Source organism: Elaeis guineensis, chromosome 7, assembly GCF_000442705.2.
Source record: "Elaeis guineensis isolate ETL-2024a chromosome 7, EG11, whole genome shotgun sequence".
NCBI classification, from domain to species: Eukaryota; Viridiplantae; Streptophyta; class Magnoliopsida; order Arecales; family Arecaceae; genus Elaeis; species Elaeis guineensis.
In genome coordinates, this window is record NC_025999.2 from 34,426,283 (window position 1) to 34,444,590 (window position 18,308).

Consider the following 18,308-nt stretch of genomic DNA (forward strand, 5'->3'; position numbering starts at 1 on the left):
ACAGCTAGAGACACTTATCAGAAGTGGCTCAATGACTGTACGACTTTACATTGCATAATGAGAGCTGCTATGAGTGACGAATTTAGTTGTAAATTTGATGATGCTTTGCTAAAAAAAATGCTTCAAATATTGAATAAGTCTTTTGGCATACTTGAGGATTTATCCTCAATAGGGCATCGATCCTCTAAGAGAGGAAAGAACAAGTATGGTGCAGTGGTATCGTGCTAGGGCTTCCTAGTCCAATCGGACTAACTAGTCTAAGGCAAACCAGAGTCAGACAAAATATTTCTTTTACAAGAAGCTGGGGCATTAAAAGAGAAATTATTCTCTATATCTAGCTTCCCTTAATTAGAACAAGCCTATGAAAAGAAATCAACAAATGGTTGCTGGACAAAGTACTTATATGATAACATCCTATAGTTTTTCTATCTATGATGCTACTATTGAAAATTATGTTCTAAAGTCAATCGTCAGTCTGTTGATGGTTGAGCTTATTATTATAATTATATATAAATTACTAAATTAATAAATATTATTTGATTTTTTCATCACTATGTATATCTTATTTTAAACTCCTGTTATGTGATGAAGTCCTTAAGACTATTTGATTCGATATAGGAGGATATATCATTTAGTCCTTAAACCTTAAATTCATGACCAAATGTGTTGCTCCTAGATTGATTTTGATGATCACAAAGCAGATTGAAGGGATACAAATAATTTTAAAATGAAAAAGTCCTTATGCTCTTCAAGGGCAAAATCATAATTTTACTAAAATCCTGATTTGATAGTACCATTTGGTAGAACAAATGATTTGAAATCTATTGGTAAAAATTTCATTGTGTTTGGACTTATATTTTTGAAGTTATGAAGGTTTGAAGTGCATGAGTCGACTCATGAGTCAACTCATGGCACTGTGAGCTAATTGGCACGCAAAAATTCTCCTTGGCACGCTAGTTTTCTGGCTTGGCACGACCTGTGAGTCGACTCATGAGTCGACCCATAAGGCATGAGTCGACTCATGAGTCGACCCCTGCTAATTTGAGCCAAGAATTTCTAGAAACGCATTCTCTGGTTTTTGCAATAGAGGTCGACTCATGAGTCGACCCCTGAAGCATGAGTCGACTCATGAGTCGACCCCTGCGACGGGAAATGTCAGCAACGGCTATTTTTTTGCCCGTTTTAATTGCCATTTATGCTTCCTAAAAATCCTCTAACGGCTCTTTATCTACCTAAATTGTTTTCTCTTGCTTCTAATGCTACAAAATGCTTTAAATGGTGAAAGAAATTGCAGATTAAATAGCGGATCAAACGTGAAATCAAAAAGTAGAGAAGAAGAGAAGAATAGAAGAAAGGATCCGAAATTTGTAAGAAAAAGCCTGAGATTAACGAAAAATCCAAAGAGAAAAAGAGAGAGGATCCACAATATAGCAGAGAGATTGTTAAAGAGAAAAGCAAGATCTTTCAAGGAGAGAATTCTTCACGCCTATTGTTTCAACCTTGATCTAGAGATTGTTCAAAGCTTTCAAGAGATCTTCAATCAACAATCAACCTCTTCTCAAGCATTCAAGCGTTCATCCACTTTGAGAAAATCTGAAAAAGGGGTTCTTCATTTGAGTAAAGCTTTTATTGTTATATTTGCTCATTTAAGGAGCTGTTATTGTATTAATCTGTGCTCTAAATTTTCTAACTCTTTGTGAGTTTTTGTTCTTGTTTTTGGAGGATTTCCAAAACAAGGAAAGGTTGATCCGAACCTGAAATCGGAGTATTTTGGGTTTACTTGTACCGGGAAACAAGTGATCTAGCTTGGGATAGCTAGTGTTAGAGTTTCCGACGTCTTGTATTCTAGCTTGGGATAGCTAGTGTCGGAGTTTCCGACGTTTTGTATTCGGGTTGAATACAAAGGATAGTGGATTAAAATTCCCAAGTGGGATCTTGGGGAGTGGATGTAGGTGCAAGGTTAGCACCGAACCACTATAAATCCTTGTGTTTGTGGTGTGCTTTATCGCTTTATCTTATTTCTTTATTATATCCTTGCAATACTGCTTTAGGTAATTAATATTGATTTAAAGCCATTGTTTTGTTCTTCATAAGTTATTTGTTGGGCTTAAAATTTTTAGAAACCCAATTCACCCCCCCCCTCTTGGGTTGCATAGCTAGGCAACAAGTGGTATCAGAGCCGGTGCTCTAGCCCTTCTTTGATCTAACAATCAAAGAGCCAAAGATCTATGGCAACCCATGTTGGAACTTCTCTAGCCGAGGGGCAATCAACAAACCGACCTCCACTTTTCAATGGGTCTAATTACACCTATTGGAAAGCTCGGATGAAGATTTTCATACAAGCACTCGACTATGATATGTGGAGTATCATAGTGAATGGTCCTCACACACCCACCAAGATTATAGATGGTGAGGAGTCAACCAAATCGAGAAAGAATGGGATAAGGTTGACAAGAAATTGGCACAATTAAATGCCAAAGCCATGAATGTTCTTTATTGTGCACTAGATGCTAGTGAATTTAATCGCATTTCTACTTGTGCATCTGCTAAAGAAATATGGAATAGGTTAGAAGTCACCCATGAGGGAACAAATCAAGTAAAAGAGTCTAAAATAAACATGCTTGTACATAAATATGAATTGTTCAAAATAGAGCATGATGAGTCCATAACTGCTATGTTTACTCGTTTTACTGATATAATCAATGGTTTAAAGAGTCTTGCAAATCTTATACTAATAGTGAACTTGTAAGGAAGATTCTCAGGTCACTGCCAAGAACTTGGGAAGCCAAGGTGACTGCCATCCAAGAAGCAAAGGACTTGAACACTCTACCTCTAGAAGAGCTTTTGGATCCTTGATGACTCATGAACTTAGCATGAAGCAACATCAAGAGGATGAAGTCAAAAAGAAAAGAACCATTGCCCTCAAATCCACAACTTCGCCTGATTATGAAACGGATGACTCTGAAGATGAAGATCAGGATGAAGAGATGGCTCTCATCACCCGAAAATTTAAGAAGTTTCTAAGAAAAAGAAAACAGGGGATGAGAAAGAAATTCACAAAAGGGGATCAAAGCAAAGAAAAGGAGAAAGATCAAACCCCTATATGCTACGAGTGCAAGAAGCCAGGACATTTCAGATCCGAATGTCCACAATTGAAGAAAGGTCCAAAGAAGTTCAAAAAGAAGGCAATGATGGCGACCTGGAGTGCGAGTGATGACTCAAGCTCCGACGAGGAAACCTCAACAGAACAAGCCAATCTGTGCCTGATGGCACATGAAAATGAGGTAACTTCTGAATCCACTAGTGAATTTACTTTTGAAGAATTGCATGAAGCATTCTATGATTCAATTGATGAATTAAAGAAACTAGGAAAGAAAAACAAAGAGCTGAAATTGAAAAATCAGTCCTTAGTGAAACAAGCTGAAAATCTTTCAATTGAAAAATTCACCTTGATTCAAGAAAATCAAAACTAAAGGATGAAATGAACAAGCTGAAATCTATAGTAGATAAGTTCACCTTAAGTTCAAACAAGCTAAATATGATCCTTGATAATCAGAAAGCTATATATGATAAGGCTGGACTTGGTTATAAACCCCTGAAGAAATAAAAATTTCTGAAGGATATTTATGCAAATTATTCAAGCAAAAAGTCTACAAATATTACTTGTTTTAAATGTGGAAGAATAGGAATAAATCATACACATGTCTTATTAACAAATATGCAAACACAAAGAAAATATGGGTTCCAAAAGGAACCATTCTGACTAACCTGAAAGGACCCAAGAAAGCTTGGGTACCTAAGACAGAAACTTGATCTGTGCTTGCAGGTGTGTCTAGCATCCCAAGAAGGAAACAGAAAATGGTATCTTGACAGCGGATGCTCGAGACACATGACTGGTGATGAATCACAATTCATCACGCTTGATGCTAAGGATGGAGGGATGGTCACCTTTGGAGACAATGGTAAAGGAAAGATCATCGGGATAGGTAACATTGGTATCACTCCCTCCAAATACATTGAGAATGTTTTACTAGTTAAAGGTTTAAAGCATAACTTACTTAGCATTAGTCAATTCTGTGATAAAGGGTATAAAGTAAGTTTTGAATCATCTGTTTGCATTGTGACAAGTCCTATTAACGATGGCATTAAATTTATAGGACATAGGCATGGCAATGTTTATATGGTAGACTTGAATGATTTAACTAAATTAGACATGCAATGCCTAGTTTCCTTAAGTGCTAAAATAAATGAGACTAGTTGGCTGTGGCATCGTAGACTTGCACATATTAGCATGCATTCTCTTTCAAAATTAATTAAAAAGGATTTAGTTCTCAGTTTGCCAAAACTGAATTTTGAAAAGGATAGAATTTGTGATGCATGCCAATTAGGCAAACAAACTAGAGTTTCATTTAAATCCAAAAATACTATTTCAACTTCTAGACCTTTAGAGCTCTTACATATGGATTTATTTGGACCAACTAGAACCACTAGTCTAGGAGGAAAACGATATGGATTTGTAATAATTGATGATTACTCTCGTTTTACTTGGGTTTTCTTTTTAGCTCACAAAAATGAAACTTTTCAAATTTTCACTAAATTTCATCGAAAAGTCACTAATGAAAAAGGGTTTTCAATTCAAAATATTAGAAGTGATCATGGAACAGAATTTGAAAATCAAGACTTTGAAAATTTTTGTGATAAAAATGGAATTGGCCATAACTTCTCTGCTCCTAGGACACCTCAACAAAATGGGGTAGTTGAAAGAAAAATAGAACCTTAGAAGAAATGGCCCGTACCATGCTTTGTGAAAGCAACCTTCCAAGATATTTTTGGGCGAAAGCTATTAACACAGCATGTTATATTTTAAATCGTGCTTTAATTAGACAATTTTTAAAGAAAACCCCTATAAACTTTGGAAAGGAAGAAAACCAAATATTGCATATTTTCATGTTTTTGGTTGCCGATGTTTTGTATTAAATAATGGCAAAGAAAAACTTGGTAAATTTGATGCAAAATCAGATGAAGCAATCCTTCTAGGTTACTCCTCCACTAGTAAAGCATTTAGAGTGTTCAACAAAAGAACTTTAGTAGTTGAGGAGTCCATACATGTTGTCTTTGATGAATCTAACGATCTTCCTTCAAGGAAGAATGAGGGTGTTGATGATGCAGATCCACTAATAGAAGGTATGAAGGAGATCACTTTGAAAGACTCAGCAACTCCAGAAGACAAGGATCAAGAAGTCAAACAAAATGAGAAAGGTGAAGAAATTCAAGAACAACCTCAAGGTACAAATGACTTATCCAAGGAATGGAGGTATGTTCACAACCACCCTAAGGAGTTAATTATTGGTGACCCTATGCATGGGGTAAAAATACGTTCTTCACTTAGAGATGTACTTAATCATTGTGCTTTTGTATCTCAACTTGAACCTAAAACTTTTGAAGAGGCTGAAAATGATCATAACTGGATTAATGCTATGCAAGAGGAACTTAATCAATTTGAAAGAAATAATGTTTGGACCTTAGTATCAAGACCTAAAATTATTCAATAATTGGAACAAAATGGGTCTTTAGAAACAAGTTAGATGAGCATGGAAATGTAATTAGAAATAAAGCAAGACTGGTTGCTAAGGGATATAATCAAGAAGAAGGAATTGATTTTGATGAAACCTTTGCACCTGTTGCTAGATTAGAAGCCATTAGACTTCTACTTGCTTATGCTTGCTTTATGAAATTCAAACTATTTCAAATGGATGTTAAAAGTGCATTTTTAAATGGATATATTTCTGAAGAAGTATATGTAGAACAACCCCCTGGATTTGAAAATCATGCTTTTCCCAATCATGTCTTTAGATTAAATAAAGCTTTATATGGTCTAAAACAAGCACCTAGAGCATGGTATGAAAGGCTAAGCAAATTTCTACTAAATAATGATTTCTCAAGAGGCAATGTAGATACAACCCTATTTATTAAAAGAAACCAAAATGATATGCTAATTATACAAATTTATGTTGATGACATAATTTTTGGGTCTACTAATGAATCCCTTTGTCAAGACTTTGCTAAGCTTATGCAGGGAGAGTTCGAGATGAGCATGATGGGAGAACTCACCTTCTTTCTCGGACTCCAAATTAAACAATCAAAAGAGGGAATCTCCATCACCCAAAGCAAGTACACCAAGGAACTACTCAAAAGATTTGGAATGGAGAACTGCAAACCAATTGGCACACCAATGAGTCCCTCAAGTAAGCTTGACAAGGATGATGAAGGTAAAAGCGTAGACTTAAAATACTACAGAGGTATAATTGGCTCATTATTGTATTTAACTGCAAGTAGGCCTGATATCATGTTTAGTGTTTGCTTATGTGCAAGATATCAATCTAATCCTAAGGAATCTCATTTGAATGCTGTTAAAAGAATCCTTAGATACTTAAATGGTACACAAACTATAGGGTTATGGTACTCTAAGGACTCACAAATTAATTTGTTAGGATATTCTGATGCTGATTTTGCTGGATGTAAATTAGATAGAAAAAGCACAAGTGGAACTTGCCAATTTCTTGGAGTAAACCTAATCTCATGGTTTAGCAAGAAACAAAATTCGGTGGCACTGTCTACGGCTGAGGCCGAATACATTGCAGCCGAAAGTTGTTGTGCTCAAATCTTATGGATTAAGCAACAACTCGAAGATTTTGGAATCAAACTTAATGAAACACCAATAAAATATGATAATACAAGTGCCATAAATCTATCTAAAAATCCAATACAACACTCAAGATCTAAACATATTGAAATAAGACATCATTTCATAAGAGAACATATTCAAAAAAAAATATAATTCTTGAATATGTTTGCACTGAAAATCAATTAGCCGATATCTTTACAAAGGCCCTTAGTGAGGATAGATTCTGTGAAATTAGGAAAAATCTAGGAGTTCTAGATCCATTTGTCTGAAATTTCTCAATTTCCAAAGAATAGATGTCAAAAACTCTTAGAGATCAATTTTCAACATCTATCCTGGTCCCAAAAGCTCAGATTTATCACTCTAAAAACTTATCTTTGAGCAAAATTTCTACTCCCAAAATTTCGAATTTTTTTGGAATTTATTTGCATTTTTTCTGATTTTCTGAACTTCATGAGTCGACCCCCATGCGTCGACTCAATGGCAAACTTGTAAATCCCACCAACTTTCAACGGGTTCATTGTTTTTATAAGGGTTACTGTTTGTGAGATGACTCATCTTCCCATCGTTCTTCTTCCAAAAGCCGTCTTCTCCAACTCTTCTTGCTCCAAATCCAAGGATCAATTCTGAGGCAATTCTCCCTCCTCTCCACCAAAAATTGCCTCCTTGAAAAGGATTTTTCTGTGCTTTCTCGCAGTGATTGGCGCAGGTGGAACGTGCCCTAGAACTTCACCGTTCATTCAAAATTCACTTCTTTTCTCCACCAAAATTCTTCTTTACTCTTTTGTGATCCCTCCTCCTCTGAATTCAAGTCTTCTTGTCTGCTACTTTTTGGATATGGCTCCAAAGATGAAACTTCCCCAAAGAAGAAAATCAATCCGAGAGCCTGAGGAAATTGTCCGAAAGAAAAGGCATGCTCAGTCTTCCAGTGTTCCCGATCCAGTTTCAGTACCTGCTCAAGGTCCCTCTCAATCCTCCATAAGCCCCAGTGTAAATCCTCTTTCTGATAGAAAAGTAGAAACCGGGAAAAATATAGATTTTCGGTTCTTTGAGAAAGAAGGCTTTACTTTTGCTACCAAGATCAAAAATCAAGGATGGGAACTTTATTGCTCTCTTAAGGAAGTCACCTATGTTGATCTAGTCAGAGAGTTCTACCAGAACCTAAATTATGGAAACGGGTCAGTGACTTCAACTGTCAAAAGGATTGACATATGCTTGGATTCTCGGATATTGGGAGAAATACTTCAGTTGCCTAGTGAAGGATACTCATATATGGAACTCCCAATTAAAGAAGAAGGGATCAGAATTATCTTAGGAGAAGCTTTTTCAGGAAGTTTAAACAGATTGGAAGCAAAGCTACTGTCCATTGAGATGAGGGTCCTGCATCAGATTGTAACAAAACTCTTCTTTCCTAGGAGTGGTAGACATGACTTACTATCTGGCAGAGATGTATGTGTCATGTTTCATATCATCACTCAGACCCCCTTAAACCTCCCTGCACTTATGATAGAGGCCATGAGAGAAACTTTGAATAGATCCAAGGCACACTTGCCTTATGGTATGGCCCTTACTAGAGTTTTTAGGAGGTTTGGAGTTAGCTGTGAGAGGGAGACACCTACCAAGCTCTCACATGTGGACACTTTCAACCAACACAGCCTGCACCGAATGGGAATTACAAAGACTGTTGGTGGTTGGATCAAGGGCTCTGAAGAAAGAGCTGAGGAGAGAGCTGAGGAAAGAGCTGAAGACAGAACTGAAGGCAGAGTAGAAGAAGAAGGTCCATCTTCTCCTGTACATGACTTCAGGGCAGCATCACCAGATACACAGTTCATTCCTGATACAGAGGCTGGCCCTTCGGAGTTTACTAGGATGCCCACACCAGTGTATCAGTCAGAGAGCAGAGCACCTCCATCAGAGTTCAGACTGGCTGACGATCAGATCGAGCATATTTCACAGCGTGTGGCTTCTTTGCTGTCTAGCCAGTGGAGTAGTACTTCTTTTGTACCTGGAGCTACTTCTTCTGATCAGACCATTACTCCCCACATCTCCACTGTATTTCAGATGATTTCAGATCAGTCCGTCAGGATACAGCAGCTTGAGGATACAGTCTGGAGACTTACTGGCAGAGTTCTTGACTTGCAGGGGCAAGTCCTTGCATTGGCCCATCCCCAGCCACAGGAGTCTACTATTGAGGTCACAGACCTCACTGCAGAGGCTGGCAGGCTCAGAGGAGCACTAGAAGGTGGATATGAGCTACTGAGGAAAGAGATCCGAGGATCGAGTGAGCATGCTACCACCCAGTTCACTGCTCTACTTCAATCTGTTTCCAGAGCACTGAACGTACTTGATTCTATCAGACTCACCCTTTCTGTTCAGTTCCTAGCATCTCAGCGTTCTCAGCCACCCAGTTCATCTCGCTCTCCTACTCGTGGCAGAGGCAGACGGGTAGAGGATGCACTTCTGATCCATCATCTCCTCACCCTATCTCTGATGACTCCGATCATTGACTTATCTTGATCTTTACTAGGTCCTAGGAGTTAGTATCTTGTTCTAGGATCTATACCTTGGGGCCATGTATTGACATTTAGCTGGTTGAATTTTATGTATTGAAAAATTATGATATTAATGGAATCATCTTTTACCTATATTTCTACCTCTTTGTAATGATTATATTTTGGTTATATATTTTCTTCTTGTTGAAATATTGTCTTCTCCTTGTTGTTGTTTGCTGTTGATAATTGCTATATTAAGGGGGAGCAAACATCTGTGAAAAACTCTAAAGAAGAAGAAATTAAAGAATATTTCAGAAAAAGAAAAGAAAGAGTTAACTATGTTTGATGATGTCAAAAAGGGGAGAAATTAAAAAAAACAAAAATTGAAATTAGACAAAAAGCAAAATCCTAAATTATGAGAAAAAGGGGAGAAATTAAACAAAAAAAAGAAAAAGGGGAGAAATTAAACAAAAACAAAGATTGGAGAAATTAAAAAAATATTGGAGAAATTAAAACAAATATTGAAGAAATTAAACAAATATTGGAGAAATTAAACAAAAACAAATATTGGAGAAATTAAAACAAATATTGAAGAAATTAAACAAATATTGGAGAAATTAGACAAAAACAAGAATTGAAAGATTAAACAAAATTTTAAGAAATTTTGGTATCAAAATTTGGTATCAGACAGAACTTAAACAAAAAGTCATCCATCAAAAGCAAAATCATGAGTACAATGCAAATAAGTTTTTTTTATATGCTCTGATATATTTCAAAATTCAAACTTGCTTTTGAAATTTTACTCACCTTGATACATTTTAAGAAATTTGTTTTACTCTGATACATCCTACAATTTCTTTTAACTTGCTCTGATACATGATAAAATTTAATCCGATACAGTGTGAAGGTTTCTCTGATAAATTATAACATTTGATCCGATAAAGTGTGAGAAAGTTTCTCTTATATATTATAACATTTGTTCTGATACAGTGTGAAATTTTCTCTGAAATTTGTTCTGATACAATGTGAAATTTACTCTGACATTTGCTCTAATACAGTGTGAAATTTTTCTGAAATTTATTCTGATACAATGAGAAATTTACTCTGACATTTGCTCTAATACAGTGTGAAATTTTCTCTGATATATTATAAAATTTTCTTGCTCTGATACATTGTAAAATCTTTTCTGATATAATTATTTTTCTTACTCTGATACATAGAAAAAGTTATTTATCTTCTCTTGCTCTGATATATCTTGAACTCAAAATGATCTAATACCCTTTTCAAATCTTTAAGAAAATGGACAATCTATTTTTGCATTTATATTACATGCCAAAAGAATCATACTCTTTTCAAGCATATACACCTATAATGGATTCTTTTGAAATTAATGCATTAACATAAGTATTTTTGTTCAAATATTTTGTCATCATCAAAAAGGGGGAGATTGTTGCTCCTAGATTGATTTTGATGATCACAAAGCAGATTGAAGGGATACAAATAATTTTAAAATGAAAAAGTCCTTATGCTCTTCAAGGGCAAAATTGTAATTTTACTAAAATCCTGATTTGATAGTACCATTTGGTAGAACAAATGATTTGAAATCTATTGGTGAAAATTTCATTGTGTTTGGACTTATATTTTTGAAGTTATGAAGGTTTGAAGTGCATGAGTCGACTCATGAGTCAACTCATGGCACTGTGAGCTAATTGGCACGCAAAAATTTCCTTGGCACGCTAGTTTTCTGGCTTGGCATGACCTGTGAGTCGACTCATGAGTCGACCCACAAGGCATGAGTCGACTCATGAGTCGACCCCTGCTAATTTGAGCCAAGAATTTCCAGAAACGCATTCTCTGATTTTTGCAACAGAGGTCGACTCATGAGTCGACCCCTGAAGCATGAGTCGACTCATGAGTCGACCCCTGCGACGGAAAATGTCAGCAACGGTTATTTTTTTGCCCATTTTAATTGCCATTTATGCTTCCTAAAAATCCTCTAACGGCTCTTTATCTACCTAAATTATTTTCTTTGCTTCTAATGCTACAAAATGCTTTAAATGGTGAAAGAAATTGCAGATTAAATAGCGGATCAAACGTGAAATCAAAACAGTAGAGAAGAAGAGAAGAATAGAAGAAAGGATCCGAAATTTGCAAGAAAAAGCCTGAGATCAACGAAAAATCCAAAGAGAAAAAGAGAGAGGATCCACAATATAGCAGAGAGATTGTTAAAGAGAAAAGCAAGATCTTTCAAGGAGAGAATTCTTCACGCCTATTGTTTCAACCTTGATCTAGAGATTGTTCAAAGCTTTCAAGAGATCTTCAATCAACAATCAACCTCTTCTCAAGCATTCAAGCGTTCATCCACTTTGAGAAAATCTGAAAAAGGGGTTCTTCATTTGAGTAAAGCTTTTATTGTTATATTTGCTCATTTAAGGAGCTGTTATTGTATTAATCTGTGCTCTAAATTTTCTAACTCTTTGTGAGTTTTTGTTCTTGTTTTTGGAGGATTTCCAAAACAAGGAAAGGTTGATCCGAACCTGAAATCGGAGTGTTTTGGATTTACTTGTACCCGGGAAACAAGTGATCTAGCTTGGGATAGCTAGTGTCGGAGTTTCCGACGTCTTGTATTCTAGCTTGGGATAGCTAGTGTCGGAGTTTCCGACGTTTTGTATTCGGGTTGAATACAAAGGATAGTGGATTAAAATTTCCAAGTGGGATCTTGGGGAGTGGATGTAGGTGCAAGGTTAGCACCGAACCACTATAAATCCTTGTGTTTGTGGTGTGCTTTATCACTTTATCTTATTTCTTTATTATATCCTTGCAATACTGCTTTAGGTAATTAATATTGATTTAAAGCCATTTTTTGTTCTTCATAAGTTATCTGTTGGGCTTAAAATTTTAGAAACCCAATTCACCCCCCCCTCTTGGGTTGCATAGCTGGGCAACAAAATGATATCCTATTATTAGGATGATAGCTATATCAAGTATAGGTCATTGTGTGCCATATACATTGGTTGTTCTCTTAACCAAGGAGTGTGGAGATACTGGCATGACATGCAAGTGAGATGTAGAGTACATCTCACTAAACGTGACCAACTGTTGAGCACTCTGCTGTCAAGGGTAGCTCAGAAAGATATGGATACAAGTATCCCTCCGATCTGAGATCACCACAGTGACTTGCAAGCAACTCACTGTGCTTTGATGTCAGACTATCTGAATTTTTAATTTAGTGATGAAAGATTTCTGAGCACAGTCAAGTACTTGAGAAGTTGATGTATGAGTCAAGATAGAATTGATCCCTTCGAATAAGTAGGAGTTAATATATCGGTGTGTTTTAATTCAGTAAAATCTCGATCGAGGTAATCTATGTAATGAATTTTAAAAATTAAAATATAATGTGGATGGTCATATTAGGGTTGATAGTTAAACACTAGGTCACCATGAGCATTTGGGTCAAAGGGATAATATACGGTAACCATATGCCAATAGGTTCTTGAATGATGCTTCGCAATCTTTCGACCTATCCGGACGTCGGATATCATTACTAGATGGTCACTTTGATTGGCATAAAAAGATTGTTCCTGCATTGTTAGCTTAGGTTCGAACCTATGGGGTCATACTCAAAAAAAATTTCTGACTGATCATATGGCTGATCGACGATTAAGAATCATTTTAGGGTAAAACAGTTAATTCGATTGATGATTAACCCTGTGTAAAAGTTGTAATAAATCAATTCATTAATTGTTGGTGAATTATAGGAGAATTGATTAGTAATTAGATTATTAATTAGCTTAATTTGATTGAACATTGAGATTTGGATCAAACCTAATTAAATTAGATTTAATTTGATTTGACCCGATTAGATTATGAGATGACCTAATCGCTAAGGGTGTTCGATTCCTGATTTGATCAGAACTTAAGCTCGATTAATTTTTAATTTGATTAAGATTTAATTAAAACTATTTAATATCTAATTAGATTAATTTTAGTGATCTAATTGGGTCTAATCTAATTTGGTTGGGTTAAGAATCTAATTGGATGAAAAAATAATTCGAATTCAAATCTCTTACGCCTCCTTTCTCTGCACCTTCTTATTCTTCATGCAAGAAAAAATTTTTATATAATTTTTTTTTAAATCCAAAAGCTTTTCTATATTTATATCTAACTTTTTTAGAATTAAAAATTTATTGATTTAAATTTGAGTTCAAATGAGTTTGAATTTAAATGAAAACCTAGAGTCCAAATTGAGTTAGACTCTTCTCTTCACGCCATCACCTTTCTCCATACATAAAGTATTTTTGTATGAGATTTTTTATACCAATCTAATATTGGTCAACCCTTCTCTAAGTTTATAAGATAATAATAAAGTTTGATTCAAAATTTAATTCAGATTTGATTTGAATTAGCGATAAGGATCTACTAATATTTGAAATTGAATCGAAACTATCTTTTTTTTATCCTTATCTTCCATGGGACACCACCCTTAAGAAGGGATCAGTTTTGTGTGAGATTAGAAGTAATTTTTGGCATGAGAAATCTGAGAGTTGGGACATGAAAAGTTGAGAGTGGGTTGGGCTTTCGTGTGTGAGAAACAGAGGAAGTGTTCTTCCTCTCGGGTATGAGGTGTAGGGTCTAGGGTTTCAACTCTAGATTTTATGAGAAGAAAAATATAAGAGTGAGTCTTGTTCAATCTCTCACACTACCACCTCCTTGTAAAGTTGTGTCTTTTGATCCAAAAGAGTCTGGGAGATCCAAAGAAAGGAGCTTGGATCAGCCATCTAGAACCTTCGACGCGAGCTAGCACTTCTGCGAAGGAAGATTCGATCAGGGCTTCGAGTTGATGATCTGTAGAGGTCAGACGATCTATGCAGCTGCTTGGCATTAGTGAGAGCTTCATACCATACCTACCAGTAATAGAGATCATCGATCTATGAAAAGATGATGAGTTCTAAACTCAAACGATGTGATCTAAAGGTTAGATCAGATTCAGGGCATCGATATGATCGATGTAATTTTTTATTTTATATCAAATTTTATATGTAAATTTTTTATATTGTAGATCCTTAATTGATAGTTTAGATTTGATCCAAGATATATTTAAAAAATTAAAATATTTAATTTTTTTATTTTTTATGATAAAATTTTAAAAATACATGCTTTGAATTATCCATTTTTCCTTCAGCTACTATCTGGGTATTGGATATCGGAAGTCCGATTCATATCTGTAATTTATTATAGAGACTTTAGATTAGTAGAAAATTTAAGAAGAGTGAACGATTCCTAAATGTTGGAGATGGAAGAGTTGTTCCAGTTTTAGCTATAGGAAAAGTTCAGATAGTTTTTAATTCAAATGTCATTGTTTTAGATGATTATCATTATTGTCTATCTTTTCTTATGAATGTTATTTCCAGAGGCCTTTTGGCCAAGGATGGTTATAATTTTTTAATAAATTTTTTTTTTGTGATATCATTATGAATGATATCACAATTATGCATGGATAATTAAAAGATGACATTTATATTTTATCACAATCTGTTAGTGTAATCTACACATCGAATCAAATACCCTAGAATAGATAATATCATAGATGCCTATCTTTGGCATTGTAGGTTCGGTCATATAAATAAGAATAGGATAAACAGGTTAACTAAAGAGGAAATCTTTGACATCAATGATTGTGAATCATTACTGACCTGTAAGTCCTATCTTCTTGAAAAGATGATCAGGTGCACCTTTACTAGAAAGGATAAACGAGCCCGTGATGTTTTAGGTCTAGTACATAGTGATGTATGTGGACCTATGAACATAGGCACCAGAGGAGGGTATTACTACTTTATTATATTTACTGATGATCTATCGAGGTATGAGCACATCTATCTTTTGAAGCACAAGTCCAAATCATTTGAAATATTCAAACGATTCCGTAGTAAAGCAGAGAAACAAACTGAGAAGAGTATTAAAACTCTTCGATCAGATCGAGGAGGTGAATATCTTTCTAATGAGTTTTTGACATATCTAGGAGAGAATGAGATTCTCTTACAATGGACCACTCTTGGGACACCCCAACATTATGGGGTATCTAAAAGGAGGAATCAGACTCTGTTAGATATGGTTCGGTCCATAATGGGATTTGCAAGTCTATCGATCTCTTTTGGGGTTATGCTCTTGAGACTGCGTGCTGTGTACTAAATAACCTTCCGAGCAAATCACTCGCAAAAATATCATATGAGATTTGGACTAGACTATTGGAATTTGGGATTTGGTGCATGCATATGTATTTCAAAACTTTATTTTTTAAACACCGCAGCAGAGAACAAGATTAAAATCTTTTTAATCTAAATTATGCATGCATGAAAAAGAACTTGTCCTTTTATTGATCATATCAATATATTAAATATAAAATTATATCTTAGATTTATTACAATATGTCCACCATATTAGCTTCTAGGACATACATCTAACAATCTTCCACTTAGACTAAAGCTAATTGACCACAAATCTAAGTCCCATCTTCCTAAGGTGGACTTTCATTTTCAGTTGGCTCAACTGCTTAGTCAGCGAGTCTGTCATGTTGTCCGCAGAGTCTACTTTTCGCATCTCGACATGAGGTAGTCATGTATACTACTGCTCTATGTGCTTGGACTTCTGATGAGATCTTGGCTCCTTAGCAAGGACTATAGTGTCATTATCTTTGCAATACTATGTTATGGCATTACATCCAGTTTTATAACTAACATTAGAACTAAAATTCATCTTACACATCTACAGCATACTCAGCTTCCATTGATCGACTAATTAGAACCCTTTCAGTATATCAATCAGTATACCCTTCAACTCACAACTCAAAATTCCTTCCAAAGATCAAGAACAAATCCTTAATTCTTCTTAAGTACTTAAGAATGTTCTTCACAGCTATCCAGTGCTCCTCATCTGGATTCGACTGATACCTACTCGTGACACTCACAGCAAGGACAATATCAGGTCGAGTACATAGCATGGCATACATGAGGCTCCCTATCGTTGAGGCATAAGGAATTTACTCATGCACTGCACCTCCTTAGATGTGGTCAAACACATCATCTTGGAGAAACTAATACCATGCCTAAGAGGTAAGAGACCTCTCTTGGAGTTTTTCACGCTGAACTTTTTCAGCACCTTCTCTATGTGCAGCTTTTGTGATGGGCCAAGCATCTGTTAAGGTCTATCCTTATAGACTTTTATTTCGAGAATATAGGATGCTTCCCCTAGATCTTTCATAAAAAATTTCTTGGATAACCATCTTTTGACCATGGTCAACATCAAAATATCATTTTCAATGAGAAGAATATCATCCACGTACAATATGAAGAAGGTGATCACACTCCCACTGATCTTCTTGTATACATAAGGTTCCTCTTTATTTTTGATGAAATCAAACGATTTGATTGTCTCATCAAAATGATGGTTCCAACTTCGAGAAATTTGCTTTAATTCATATATAGACCTTTGCAGCTTGCAGACTTTGTGATCACTATCACTGGATATGAAACCCATAGACTGCTCCATATAGATATCTTTCTCAAGATATCTATTTAGAAAAGTAGTTTTCACATCCATCTGCCAGGTTTTATAATCATAGTAAGCTGCAATAGCAAGCAGAGTGCGGATGGATTTCAGCATGACTATGAATGAAAAAATTTCTGATAGTCAATATCCTCACGCTGACTATAACCTTTAGCCACAAGCCTAGCTTTATAGGTCTCTACCTTACCATCAACACCTATCATTTTTTTGTAGATCCATTTACACCCAATGGGTACAATACCCTCAGGTGGATCCATTAAGGTCCAGACTTGGTTCGAGTGCATCGAATCAATTTCTGACTTCATAGTATCTAACCATTTCTCGAAATCGATGTCAGACATTGCCTCGTCAAAGATATTAGGATCATCACTATGACCCCTATCTCCCATAAGAAATATTTTCTTTACTTCCTCCGTAAGCATACCTATGTACCTTTCAGGAGGTCAGGGGACTCTGCTAGATCTACGAGGTGGTAGAGGAACATCAACTACTGGCTCATGGACTACGGATTCTGAGGATCTATAGTTTTTGGCTCTTCAGAGACTTTCTCTTTGAGCTCTACTAACCTCCCACTGCTGCCATCTTGCATACACTATTTTTTTAGGAATACGATGTTTCGACTCACAATCACATTGTGATCTAGTGGAAAGTAGAAGTAGTATCCCATGGATTCTTTTGGATACCATATAAAGTGAGCTATAATAGATCTATCCTCCAACTTATCCACTGTTGGGTATAAAATACCCCCCAGCCGAAGTTCATGTCAGGAGTGACCCTCCAGGGATTCTACCGACGTCCGACCTTCGACGACATCTTTTCGAACCTCTCCGACGGCCGAGCCTCCGCAACGTTCCCGAGTTCTGCCGACGGATAAACCCCCACCAGTGTCGACCGGATTCTCCACGACGGACGGACTCCATCCAAGTTTCTACGGTGGTCGACCACCTTCTAGACTCCGTTCGGGCTCCTACGGGAGTCGGACTTCTTCCTCGAACTCCAACTGCAGGTAGACTTCATCCGAGCTCCTACGGGAGCCGGACTTCTTCCCCAAACTCCGGCTACAGGTAGCCTTCGTCCGGGCTCCTACGGGAGCCAAACTTCTTCCCCAAACTCTGACTGCAGGTAGACTTCATCCGGGCTCCTACGGGAGCCGGGCTTCTTCCCCGAATAGGTAGACTTCATCCAAGCTCCTACGGGAGCCGGACTTCTTCCTCGAACTCCGACTGCAGGTAGCCATCGTCCGGGCTCCTACGGGAGCCGGACTTTCGCCCTGAACTCCTATTGCAGGTAGACCTCATCCAAACTCCTACAAGGGCCAGACTCCGAGCTTCAACTGCAAGTGATCTACTCTGAGCTTCTACTGCAAGCGATCTACTCCGAGCTTCTACTGCAGGCTTCGGTCGAGCTTCCTCGACAAATGATCCCCATCCGAGCTTCTATGGAGATCGGACTCCGATCGAACTTCTGTAGCGGACAGATTCTGGACGAACTCCTACGACACACGGACTCCAGTAGCCAGACCCCCCCAGCGGATGAACCTCTCCAGCACCATCCGACATCCACTGCCGGTC